This window comes from Panthera tigris, chromosome D4 (genome assembly GCF_018350195.1).
Source record: "Panthera tigris isolate Pti1 chromosome D4, P.tigris_Pti1_mat1.1, whole genome shotgun sequence".
NCBI lineage: Eukaryota > Metazoa > Chordata > Mammalia > Carnivora > Felidae > Panthera > Panthera tigris.
In genome coordinates, this window is record NC_056672.1 from 69006133 (window position 1) to 69020419 (window position 14287).

At 41.8% G+C, this 14287-nt stretch overlaps 2 pseudogenes; one reads left to right on the forward strand and one right to left on the reverse strand.

The window, feature by feature from the left end:
- Positions 1-4534: 4534 nt before the first annotated feature.
- LOC102954424 lies at positions 4535-7234 on the reverse strand (annotated as a pseudogene).
- Positions 7235-7474: 240 nt separating this feature from the next.
- LOC122232955 overlaps positions 7475-14287 on the forward strand; it is a 56718-nt pseudogene continuing 49905 nt past the window's right edge.

Below are 14287 nucleotides of genomic sequence, written 5' to 3' on the forward strand. Positions count from 1 at the left end.
GACTGGGTAGGTCTTGGGTGGGCCTAAGAATCTGCATTTCTAGCAGTTCCCAAGGGATGATGGTGCTGCTGGTCCAGGCAACACACTTGGACAACTACTGATCCATGGTTCACTGACAACTTCCCAATGCCACTACTGTACTAGCAATATAAATGTGCACGCTGCCTGACTGCTCTTCTCAGGGAGATGGCAAAGAGGACCAACACTAGATTTAGATTCCGAAGACCAGCCTTGTGACAACTGGCCCATCAAAGAACCTCAGCAACTTAGCTTCTTCCATCAAAAAATGGCAATTATAAGCCCATCACTGCCTACCCTCACTGGTTTGCTAGGGGAATGTAATGGAAAAATGACCTACAAATGTCTATATCCTAGAAATTCAGAGGAAGAGTTCAAAGATGAATTTCTCCACATTAATCAAAAAGTTTTCATACATGAGCACATAGACATACAATTTTAGCCACTGGTGTGTTCGTTTGTTTCTTTTTATTGTTAAATATTATTCACAGTATAGATAGATGTGCCATGGAATTTAACCATTTGCTCATTGCATGAGACACCATTTTTTTTAAACATGGCTTTAGGTCTCATATTCAGGTCTTTAATCCATTTTGAGTTAATTTTTGTGTATAGTGTAAGAAAGTGGCCTAGTTTCATTCTTTTGTATGTTGATGTCAAGTTTCACTCACATGTGGAATTTAAAAAACCAAACAAAACAAAACAAAGGAAAAAAGAGACAGGCAAAAACAAAAAAAACAAAAAAAACCAGCCTCTTAAATACTGAAAACAAATTGGAGGTTGACAGTGGGGAGATGGGTAGGGGGATGGGTAAAATAGATACAGAGCATTAAGAGTACACTCAATGTGATGAGCACTGAGTGATGTATAGAATTGTTGAATCATCATATTGTACACCTGAAACTAATACAGTGTATCTTATTATATTTCAATTAAAAATTTGAAAATTTTTAAAAAGACATGGATGGTAAGAGATTTCGAGTAGTATTCAGGAAACAATGAACATTTTTAAACTTATTCTATCTTGTTCCAAAAATTATTTAAGACAGGGACAAAGAGTAGATCCATTTGGTTAGAAGAAGGGGTTCATCTAAAGAAGAGGTTAGCAAATGTTTCATAAAAGGTCAAACAGTAAATATTTCTAATTTTGTGGACCATACAGTCTCTGTCACAACTTCAGTTCTGCTGCACAAAAGTCACCATAGATAACACATAAATGAATGAGAATGACTCGGTTCCAGTAAAACTTTATTTACAAAAACAGGCCCCAGGACTTAGTTTGTTGATCTCTATTTAGAGGAATCATGGAAGGTATAGTTGAAAGGGCAGGTTGGGATTGTAATAATCCAAAATGTCAATGAATTTAGAGTTTCTTTGGTGAACATTCAGAAGTTCCCAGAGACTTTTTTGAGCAGGTATTTGATGGAGAGAGGAACATTTTAGTCACAATCAGAGTGAAATGCTTGGAAGATTAATCTGGTAATGACAGATAAAGTTAATTCAAGGTGTGAGAACAGGAAAAATGGAAGAAGGAAAGAAGTTAAGTGACTACTGCAAAAGTCCAAGCTAAGAATAAAAAGGGCATGAATGGGGCTGGTGTAATTGGACATAAGAGGAAAGGATGGAAATAAAATAAACTTAATTTTTTTTAAGTTTATTTATGTATTTTGAGAGAGAGAGAGAGAGAGAGAGAGAGAGAGAGAGAGAGAGAATATATCCCAAGCAGGCTCTACACTGCCAGCACAGAGCCCAACGCAGTGCTCAGTCTCAGGAACCGTGAAATCATGACCCTAGCTGAAACCAAGAGTCGGACACTCAGCTGACTGAGCCACCCTGATACCCCATAAATAAACTTTAAAGAGAAGAACTGACAGACTTTGAAAATTGACTTAGATACCATGGCAAGGGAGACAGAGAAAACAAAAAATAACTCAGAGTTTTAAGTACACACTTTGGAATGAAGCAGACCTGAGTTTGAATTGTTTGTTCCAACATTTACTGAGCAAGTTATAAAATTTCAGTTTCAGTTCCCTCATCTGTAAAAGGAGTAAGAGCAGTGCCTCAGAATGCAGTTGGGCAGATGGAATAAAAATAATGCCAGTAAATCCCCTAGCACCATAACTAATATTTAGCTACTATTCATTAAAGGGCAGCGACCATGACATTGATTATACCAAAAGATCATTCTCCAATCCCCACCCCATTCTAGTAACAATTTTGTCACCAAATTTTTTCATTTTAAGTATCAAGAGCATTGCATGGTATCCCATTGTGTGTAGGTTCCATAGCTCCTGAGCCAAAGTCAGACACTCAACTGACTGAGCCATCCAGGCACCCTGAAGTTTCCATAGTTTAACCAATCCTCCATTTTTAGACATCTTGTTTCCACTATTTTGCTGTTTTTTAAATCATTTAGGATATTTTCAACTCCAAGGGACATAAACAATCCAAATCAAAATATTTTTTTTTTTTAAATAAAGGAAATAGGTTGGGGAAAAAAGAACGCTTCAGTGGAAAAAGGAACAAATCTTGTCAATTGTCTCCTGTTAATTCTCCCACCTCCCTGTATGGATTATATTACCCTTGGAATACAACATTCAACTTTTTTAATTGCAAAGACTCCAAATAATGGGGCTATATCAAAGGCCACAGGCAAAAAGAACTTCTCTTAACAAAGCTAGATTTTCCTCCCTTTCTGCATTCAGATGGGCCACCTTCAGCTCAACTTGTCCCTTTCTTGTAGAATCCTACTGAAGACAGAATTATGTCACCCATGTTAACACCTGAGTTACTCCTATCACGCCGCCCCCACCCCGTACTATATCTCTGAAGACATACAGTCAAGATTCTAAAGTGAGAGGTTAAGAGGTTAAGAAAAAGCTTTGCGGTGATATAACAAGAGTCACCAACTTCTCAACCAGAAAAAATTGGGTCATCTTAGCCCAAGACTCTTTCTCCATGATTTGGCCATTTCTACATTTTAGGTCACTTACAGTCCACTCCTGGTACCAAATTATGGATCAGAAAGGGTTGCGAATAACAATAAAAACAAAAACAAAAGAAGAGCGCCACTCAAAATAACTTAAATGTGCATTATTTCACACAGCAAGAATAACTGAGTTGAAGCAACTCCTTTATTGGTTAATTTGACATTTATATACAGGCTCATCATCTATCTTTCTCAGTTCATCACTTGCCTATTTATGTCCTGTATCCATTCAATTGTGATATTTGACTTTTTCTTTTGATTTGTAAAAGTCCTTTATATATTAAGAATTTCAATTATTTTTGCTATCACACATGTTGAAAACATTTTCCCACTTTGATAGCTCCTTTTCAACTTTGTGATATTTTTGATACACAGAAGTTCATACTTTTGTTCATATATTATAAAGTTATCAATCTGTTTTCTTCAGAGTTGTATATTTAGTTTATTTGCTTAGAAAGCCCTTTCCTAAGACTGAATAACTCTTATATTTTCTTCTAAAATATTCATGGTTTAATAACATAGAAATATTTAAGTCCATCTGAAATTTATTTTGGTGCTAAGTGTAAGACAGGAATTTATTTATTTATTTTTTCCTAAACGGTAGCTAGTTATCCCAAAACACCTTTTAGGGTACATTCCCTTTCTCCTCTGGAATTCATGGTCACCAATATATACACTAAATTACTATGTAAAGTGTTAAGCCTCTTTTTTTTTTTTTTTTTTTTTTTTAGTTTTTTAAATCTTTTTATTTATTTTTGAGAGAGAAAAAGAGAGAGACAGAGCCTGAGCAAGGGAGGGGCAGAGAGAGAGGGAGACACAGAATCCAAAGCAGGCTCCATCCAGGCTCCAATCTGTCAGCACAGAGCCTGACTCGGGGCCCAAACTCACAGAGCACGAGATCACAACCTGAGCCAAAGTCAGACACTTAACTGACTGAGCCACCCAGGCGCCCCAGTGAATTTAGCCTCTTGAGCTCCCATTCCATTTCTTTCATCTGTCAGCCTATTCATGGGCCACTGTCACTATTTTCATTGTTGTAGCATGATAGTTTGTTTGCTACAAGGCATGGAAATTCCCTACACATATCTCTTCTTTTTGAGAAGACTCTTTAAAAAAAAAAAAGAAAAGGTTAACAAATATAGAAGCTTACTGCAGGACACTGAGACATTAGATGAATGGAATAGAAATACCTACATATCATTTTGAGAATCATCCATGATCTGAATTTAAAAATCACTACAAGATTGTCAACATCATGATGCTTTCTCTCTCTTTTTTTAAAATTTTTTTAACATTTATTTTTGAGAGAAAGAGAGAGAGCACAAGTGGGGGAGCCACAGAGAGAGAGAGAGAGAGAGACAGAGAGAGAGAGAGAGAGAAACACAGAATCCCAAGAAGGCTCCAGGTTCTGAGCTGTCAGCATAGAGCCTGACACAGGACTGGAACCCACAAACAGCAAGATCATGACCTGAGCCAAAGTTGGACACTCAACCAACTGAGCCACCCAGGCACCCCATCATGCTTTCTTTTTATTTCTTCTTTTTGTTTTTTTTTCTCTTTTTCAATTTCATACTTCTCAATTTCTTCAGGATTTAAAATCTTGAGGGTTGATCTCATCTCATGACAACCAGTTCAATGTTTTTGTCACCAGACTGAACCACTTCCAGGAAAGCCCTGATAACCAGTATAATGATCAGGTCATCCCTCTCTATGGCTTCATCAGTGTAATTGGTCTCTAGAAACTCACGCAGGGGGCACCTGGGTGGCTCAGTCGGTTAACTACTGGACTCTTGATTTCCGGTCAGGTCCTTATCTCACAGTTCCTAGGTTCAAGCCCCCCCCACCCCCTTCAGGCTCTCTGCTGTCAGTACAGATCCTACTTGGGATTCATTCTCTTTCTCTCTTTCTCTCTTTCTCTCTCTCTCTCTCAAAATAAATAAATAAACATTTAAAAAAGAAAAAGAAACTCACATATGGACTTGGAACCCCAACCTATGGCATTGGCTTTCCAGGCATGGTATGTCCCTGCGGGTCAGTCTGATACAGCCTGAAGATGCCACCAAAGTCAAAACCCACAATAAGAGCAGAGATGCCAAAAGGCCTGTGCCCATTGCTCTGTGTGCAGTGTTGCTTCAGGCTGGCCATGTAGCAGGTCATTGTACTCCACGGTGACTGGGTCCTCCATGGTCAGTCAGCCGGTGACTCTGGCATTCCACCCCGGCCCTGTTGATGACCATCCTCAGATCGGCAGTGAACCCTGCAAGTACCACGCAGACGCTGTCATCCAACGCACAGATCTTGCACATGGTTCTCTCATCCTACAGTTTGGCCACTGACTTCTTCTCCATGCCCAGAACAACAACATCCTTTCCTCACGGGCCAACCGCAGTCGAGACCCTCTTCATGGCCTCCTGTGCATACTCCACTTGGAAGAGGTGACAGTAGGACGAGAAGACGGTGATGACATGGTCGTAGCTCAGGTTGGCGGCTTGGAGGCGGGCCTGGGCAAAGCGCACACTCACGGCCACACGGCCCGAGGTTCACAATGCCTCTGAGAAGACTCTTGGCTGATTGGAATTTTTTTCTCTCAGATGATCTTTGCCTTTGTTTTTGTCAGGCTACCCTCCCCCCAAACTGTGGTTTGGTTGTAATAGAAATAAATGTTGACATTAATTATGGAGAGAAATGGAATTTTTATAATATTGAGTCTTTCCACCCTGAAACTTCTTCATCAACCCATTTATCTAGTTGTCTTTAGGAATTCCCTGTGAAGTTTTATAGTTTTCTTCATATGATATACATACACATATACATATACATATACATATACATATACATGTATTTCTTAATTTCCAGGGCTTGGGGGTAAGGGGTAGTCTTATAGTATTATTATAGTCTTATTGTTGTTATTATAAGATATTTTCTATCATCTTATTCATAATTATTTTCTAGTTGGCTGTATTTTGTATGTCCAACTTAACTAAACTCATTAGGACTCTTGATTTTTCTAAGACTCTTAATTTTTCAGGTGATTGTTATTGACTCTGCAGGTAGGTAATCTGATCCTTTGCAACTAGTATTTCCAATATTATGTCTGGTTTTTTCCCATTTTATTATGTTGAACAGAATTGAATTTTCAGGAAAATGTAATATATTAGTGACAGCAACCATCTTAATACCTTGCTGTTAATGTTAATAGGAATGCTTCAAATATTAGGATAAAGCATATGAAATTGCCATTTTCCAGCCCCCATTCCACCCCCCCAAAAATCAAGTGTCAGCAATTTCCTATCTTTCAATCTATTATTTGGCCATTTGGTGAATTTCAAATAGGAATTCATATTGATTAAACAAAAATTTTTGAGTGCCTTCAGTGTGACAGACATGGAATTAAGCCGTGGGGATGTAACTCTAAGCGAGACAAACACAGTTTCTGCCATCTTGGAGTTAATATTACTATGGGAAAAAGCAGATATAGTTCAGCTAACCAAAAAAAAAAAAAAATTAACGAACCAATTAAAATAGTGAAAAAGCTGAGAGGAATTATGTGCTAGGAAGTGGAGCAAGGGCACAGCTCAGACAGGATCCGTCCTTTTAAGGTGGGACACTGAAGCTGAGAGCCAAAGCCTGAGACACAGCCACCCACACGACGAGCTCTGAGGATCAGTCCGGGCAGAGACAGCTAAGAACAGGCTCTGAAAGGAAACTTGGCTGGTGAGTTCCTGAATCTATGGTCATGTGGCCAGGACGCCACAAAGTGGGTCCCCAAGCCACAGGCCAAGCCTGAGCTGGTGACGGTGCGAAGAGAGTTTTGAACTGAATGTGGATTAAGATTTAGGTTTGGAATGGGCTGTTAATTGAAAATTAGATCTCTTTCACTGATAGAAGTGACAAGCAAGTGACAGGATCTGTTCCGAGTTGGTACACGGGGTGGGAGAAGGGGTGTGATGGAGCACCTTCAGAGGCAGTGGTGAGAGAGATAAATAAAACCTGATAGTATCCTACTGCATTCAGTCATCCTATAAACCAGTTCCACAGGCTGCAGAGGCAAGCTGAGGATACATCTGTGTAGGTGTTGAACTTCATTTGCAAACCAAAAGGAAGCAGTAATGCTTTCTGAGCAAAGGCTTGATTCTCCAAAATCAGAGAAAGGATCACAGGACCCTAAGACAGAAGAGTAACAGGGATGTGCCTCTCTGTGGCTCTCACCTGTGGCTGGGCCTGCATTATTTGTACATCTTTTAAAATCCAGCAAAAAGTTCCAATGAAACAAATTTTCACAGCTACCCCCCAGGCCAGAAAGTTACATAAAAGTTGTTCCACTCGCCTGTTGTCATATTTCAGAAAAGATGAACAAGTTGTATGTGAAGCTGGATGAAAGACCAGTGGCAGAGAAAAGCCAGAGCTGGGTTCCAGCCAAGTCTATAAAGACAAGGGAAAATTCTGGAGGGTAAAGCTAATACGACAATGGGCATTCTAGCAGGTAGGTAAGGCATAAGCATAGGGTCCAAAGGAGTAAGGCTCAGTAAACGGTGGGAGTCCTAGAGGAACATACATATGGTATGGTTAGGAAGAGGCAGAGTGTGACAAGGGTCAGGGGACACTTGAAAGCCCAGGCTTTAGTGGTTGATACTATATGGCAGAATTGGCAATGAGAGGTCATCACATCCCTGTCCCCAGGAGGCAACTGGGTCCCAGGCCAGATCAAGGCTCTAGACCTTGCAACAGGCTTATATGACCAGACAGCTCATTTGATCCAGAATATACAACACAAAAAGAATATCCAAGGGGCTGAGGGTGTTTACTCGGGTCCAAAGGGATCTAAGGCCTGGGCAGAGGCCAGTTGAAAGAAGGAAAGTCAATGAGTATAGCGTGGGAGAAGGTAACAAAGCAGAGGCTAGGCAGGGACAGGGTCTATTTGGCCTCACAGGACTTTCTAGGCCTGATGACAGCAGCCATCCAACCTCACCCCTTTCCCTCTCCTTGAGGAGGCTCTCCTCTCCCTCATAGCCTTTCCCTGCTTATGCCTGGGCATGTTAAAACTCTGACGTGAGTTACTGGAAACGTAACTTGCTACTTGCATGTAACGATGTAACAAAAGAACAAGGAAACACTGTGAGCGTCACAGGAGAGACTCAGGACCAATGGGCCACTGGTCGCCACGGTAACCACAATCAAAACAAGGATTCCAGCTTTCCTGAAGCCCTTGTTTAATGATGATTGTGTTACAGAGAGAGAGTAACTAATCCCACAGTGCATTATAAACAGAGTTGCTAGTATCCAACATCATCAATGACGGAGAAAAATAACTTCTAACTGGACAAAGTACATTTCTCAGGGTTTATGTGCATCTCATGCCAAAAACAAAACAAAGCAAAACCACCAACCCATGGAGGGAATCTCAGCTCAGCTTGAAATCATTGTTTTATCCTTGTGTCCTTTTTTTTCTTTTCCACCCAGTTTTCAGAGAGAGATACCTTCCTGAACTCCTAAGAAACATGATACATTTGCTTATAAACCCAAACATGCATATCCCTACCCCTATGGATAAAAAGGACAGAAATGTAATGATTACTATGAAATACTCGCATTTAGAGTGGATTTAATAAGTTTTTTTTATGTGATCAGGGCAATACATAATCCAGGCTTATCTCTTTGAAGCAGATTGTTCCTTTCTAAATGCCTGATGCAAATGTGAAACACAACCTTCCCTCTCCTTTCCTAGCTTCCCTCTCCCCTGGCTGGGAACCTCTTAAGGCCCACTGCTGCCACCCACTGGTTGGGAAGCCAATACACAGCTTCCCTGGCTTTGGATTTCTTAGTCTCTCTGAGGCCGCCCCGCAAAACCACTGCGACCCTTGGATGGGGTACAAGTTCACCAATCTCTCTTCTCTGTTTCAAAGCCTGTTCCACTTTGCATCTACCATACGGCTCTCATAACAAGAGAACACTCTGGATAAGTGAAAATAAGCACATAGGGAAGCCAACTTCAGTTTTCTTTTCCACTCTGACTCATCATTTGGGCCAAAGGCCCAATACCAACTTACTCTAGTTCCCATGTCTCATTTATATTTGCATGGAGAGTCTGATAAGTTGCTGATTAGGCGATGAATTGACTGCCTGATAGTCAGGTATCTATCCCTGGACCAATCAGCTCTGGCCAGGGGTAAGGGTTATCTTGTACTAATATGGCTGTCCAGTCTGTCCCCAGAGGCCATTCCCAAAGAATGGAGGTGAAGTAGGGTTCTCAGAAAACCACATTCTTTAACAGGCTCTGAAGCAACTTAACCTTCAGCTGTCATGCTCTTTCATTGTGTGTGCTATTCTCTTGACTTTAACATGGAAGTGGTATCATACACAGAGTTGTAATAAGTGCCTTTCCTTGGTGGCTGCACCGTTTTCTGGTATATAACCACAAGCAATGACCTAGCCCCTCTGACCTTCCTTTTTTTTTTTTTTTTTTTCACCTTTAAAATGAATCTGCCCCATGAGATTTTCATGGGGATTTAAAAGAAAAAAGATCACATATGTAAACTACTCAGCATGGAGCGTGGCACAAAGTCAATGCAAAATTAACATCAGATGCTATTATCCCCATCATCACTACATCATCACCATCATCGAGTCAGGAAGGCCATTTTCAGAGTTTCAAGTTGAACATTAAATTTACTCCCAGTCAACTTCAGCCTCCCCGTCCTATTTATTACACCAAAAATAATCAGCTGGTCATGAATTCAAATGCTTGCAATTACTACCCAGGATATGAGTCTTCCCATCCAGCATGGTAAATGGAACAGATAAAGTCAGTTCTGACCAAATTTTACCAGAAACTGGATAGGCCAAAGAGTAGAAGGACATCATGTGAGATGAGGAAAAAGAAGCACATTCTCCAGCTTTATGAATTCCTGGATGCTAGAACAGGATTCCTCAGAATGATGTGAAACTAAATAATCAGCAAAGATGAAATTTTTAAGGTAATCTGACCCAGTGCCAAGAAGTTTATTTGGGAGGAAAATATTCCCTAAGAGCCGAAGGATGTTTCAAAGGGCTCATCAGTAAACCTTCAAAAAAAGAGGCTCCTTGTTGGGACTTTGTGAGTCTGGATGACTTTGCAAAGCAATATGGTGTGGCCACACCCTCAAGATCCTAAAGACCCAATAATTGGGAAAGGAATATATGGCCAAAGATACTTAGCACCTTACTTTTAGTTGCACCTTGTGGAAAGAACTTTGCCTGCAAATGCAATTGTATAACATCTCAAAGGAGCTTACAGTCTACATCAGAGCAGGAACAGTGCAGGTGAGAATGGGAAGACACATAGGCCAGGCCACTGCCCTGGATCTTGGAGAACAGACTCTTCAATATACCAGCTCAGAAACCCTGGGCAAGTAACCCACCCTCTATGTAACTGGGGAGAACTGAATCAGATCAATGATTTTCAAGTTTCGCCACCTGGCCCTACAGTCCCTCTATAAATTCAGAAGCCGTTGCAGGTTTGGGAGGAAAGATAAGGAGTGCAAGTAAGACTGAGCCTCGGGTTCCCACCACTACCATTATAATGCCTTCAGCTAGACAATCTCTGCCCTTTTGATGATCCAGATAAGATTCTGTTAAGAAAAATCCTTCATGTTTCTTAAGAAAAAAAAAAACTACGTGATTTCCAAACCCATTCTAGTTCTAACAGTCTATGGTTTCAGATGGAGGGAACGGGATTGCTTCACGAAGAGGCTGGAATGGAGGGTTGACATGAGATCACAAAGAGCCTTGCACACCATGCTAGGGCATTTTTGCTCCACCCAGTGGGGAGCCATGAAAGGGGAACAATACGACCAGGTCACTATGTTCGCAGAGTGCCCTGAAGACTTGGATGAGCGGAGTATGCACTGAGAGTTGGTTGGCAGTGTTCCAACACCATCCAAACAGAAAGTAGTTCATCAGTGTTTTATCAGAGAGGTGAAAAATAGGAAAGAAAAATGGATGGGACAGAGGCCAGCATCCTCCATCCTGTTTGGGGTTTTTTTGTTTGTCTTCTAACTCCATTCCCATCCTCAAAAAGCTGAGTAAAAATGACTCTTTTCGCTTGCCAACAATGTTACTGACCAATCCCCTTACACGAGATGAGCACAATGACACCATGGTAAGGGGCGTGTCATCTTCAGCTACTTAACAAAGGCCAGGACACTGTTCCCCAGCCAGATCATGTCAATGGTTGGCCACCTTGTTCAACTTCCCCATGACCCACATGCTCCCAAGCTCCCAGCTATGCAGCTGCACATCCCGAATCAGCTTTGAAGAGGGACTTCCAGAATGTCTCTGTCCCAGCAGCTTCCTAGCTCACCATATCTGCTCCCACCATCTGCTCCATCAGGGCAGGGAATCCCCACAGATGTCCTAGTGGGCTTGTTGAAGACAGAAAAGCCATATCCAGGCCTCTGATTTACGATGTGGCATGAACTGAACACTCTTCTCATGTTCTTGAGTCCAACACAAACGAGCAAAAGCAGATATGTAAAGCTGGCGCTAAGAGAATATGCTACACCTTTAAAAACACCTCAGCTGTCTGGCAACCTGCTGTGGAGGGCTCACTGGGAAGCAGGACACCATTCCCTTGACTGTAGCTATGAACCTGGTTCTGGAAAGAGCTGTCAGCCCACACCCCTGGCACCAGGCTTCTCCTATCATTCCCACCAGGTTGCCTAGCCCTTGCCAGGGTGTATACACATGCTATTCCTCTGCCAGGAACACCCTTCCCCCAGATTCTTTTTAGGTGTTCATAAATTCAAATCATTTTTGAGCTAATTCAACAGAGTAATGAATAACAACTTCTTCCTGCAATCCATCTTCTTGAAATCAACTTTGTTTCATATGTTAGCAACGAAATTTTGGAACCAGAGAATTGAAATGCAGAATTTTCAATAGTTATCAAGTCCAATCCATGCATTTTGAATTTGAAGAAATAGACCCAGACAGGGGAAATGACTTTTCTAAAGTCACACAAGAATAACCAACACTAACAGATATTGATGCTAGGGGCTATGCTAAGTGCTTCACACACATTAGCACATTTAATCTCACAATGTCCCTCTGAGGTAGGTGCTATTTATTACTAGCCTCATGAGAAAACTGAAAGGGGAAAGGACTAATCCAAGTTATATAAGCTTGATGATATCAGATGAAATTCTAGATGGGTGACCCCTGGGGGATGGGCAGGGAGACAGAGAGAAAAGGTGAGTGGAGGATGGTCTCCATGAGTAAGCCAATCAACTTCTCTCTGAGTTTCAGTTACTAAATCTGTGAATTGAAGATAATTTTCTTAACTGCAAAGCACTATGCAAATGAAAGAGAAAAGGGTGTTTTTACAAAGTGAAAAGAGGATTTATTGTTATTTTCTACTTAAAAGACATTCTTATGTTAAAAAATAATAAAATACTACAGAAAGAAAAACATGAGGAAAATAAACATTATCCATTCCATTATCCAGAGATTAGCACCTTAATGCTAATACAAGAAATCTGTTTGTGTTTATATGTGTGCATGTAATTATTAATAAATGGGATCATACTCTTCATGCTGTCTTGTGATCTATTCTTTTCACTCAAGTTATACCTGGTGAAAAATCAAGAGAATTTTATTTTCAGGAGGCCATTCTTCTGAGCTTAGATCAGCCCTGTGAGAAGAACCAGGTGGTTTACTTATCATCCTCTTGATGGCTTATGCAACTGGTCCTCAGAGGCAGCATCATCACCCATAGGGCCCTTGGTCCTGCACAGAGGCCAGGGGAACACATGAGAGCTGCAAGCCAGCCTGCTCCAATCCAGAGGCCAGGGGAACACATGAGAGCTTCAATCACCTGCTCCAGGCGAGCCCCCTGGCACAGCTACAACATCCAGGGAAGGGGGCCCTTGTGTGATTTCCATAATGGCACTGCGTGCGCTGGTGTCTGTGTAGGGTTGACTCTAGCCATGCAGACCCTGGATCCAGAGAGCCTGCTTCTGACAACACTGGAGCCAGCAAGGGCAAGCACAGTCGGCGCCATCCATCTGCCCCATCTGTGCCAGATCTATGCCCCATGCCCCAGAGCACAGGGTCAAACCACAGCATGCGAAGAACAGGCTCTGAGAATGGGTGCTAAGTCAGTTCTGCTCTATGGATGGAGTGCTCACAGTGGTTTCATTCTTTTCCTCTAAACAAATTTTAGGAAAATATCCAAATGATAGGAAATTGAGCAAAGCCTCAGCCCAAATGCTTGTTCATGTACCACCTGGGAGAACCAGGAGGCTCTGAGTCCAGTTTCCCTTTAGGCTGTCTCTGGTGGTCTCTATATTTATCCAAAGTTCACTGAACTAAAGCAGTTGCAGGGTGAATTCATTTTCTATTACAGCACAATAAGTTACCCAAAAATTTAGCAGCTAAAAATGACAAGCATTTCATATCTCAAAGTTTCTGTGGGTCAGGAATCTTGAGCACAGCTTTAGCAGGACACTTGGAGTTCAAGGTTGCTCATGAAGTTGCTGCTAAGCTGTCAGCCAGGGCTGCAGTTGTCTCAGAGTGTAACTGGGACTAGAGAATCTGCTTTTAAGTTCACCCACATGGCTGTTGGCATGCTTCGGTTCTTTGCCAAATGGGCCTCTCCATTGGGCTGCCTCATAACATGGCAGCTCACTTCCCCCAGCACCAGGGAAGCTGGCAGCGGGGTGCGGGACAGGAGAGGGAAAAAGGAGAAAAGGGAGGGGGGTGGGAGGGAGAGAAGAGTGGATACGGTCTTTTTGGGTTTGGGTTGGGTTTTTTTTGTTTTGTTTTTTTGTTTTTTATTTTTGTTTTAGAGAGAGAGAGTGAAGTGAGAGACGAGCAGGTGACAGAGGGAAAGAGAGAGACTCTTAAGCAGGCTCCTCAGTCAGCTCAGAGCCCAATGTGGAGCTCGATCCTATGACTCTGGGATCACGTTCTGAGCTGAAATCAAGAGTCAGATGCTCAACAGACTGAGCCATTCAGGCACCCCAAGAGTGTTTATAACCTAATCTGAGGAATGACCTCATATCACTTTTGCAGTATTCTATTCAGTAGATCCAGCCCATACTGAAGGGAAGGGAATTACAGAAATGCACCACCCTCCATCCTCTTGCCTGGAACATAGATATAATAGCTAGACTCTGCCAGTCACCTTGGCTGGTGAGGATGAGGGCCACACCCTAGAGATGGTGGATCAGAAAACAGGAAGGAGAAGCCTGAGTCCCTGATGACTTCACCACATCATCATTGCCACTTACTCAAGAGATAAAA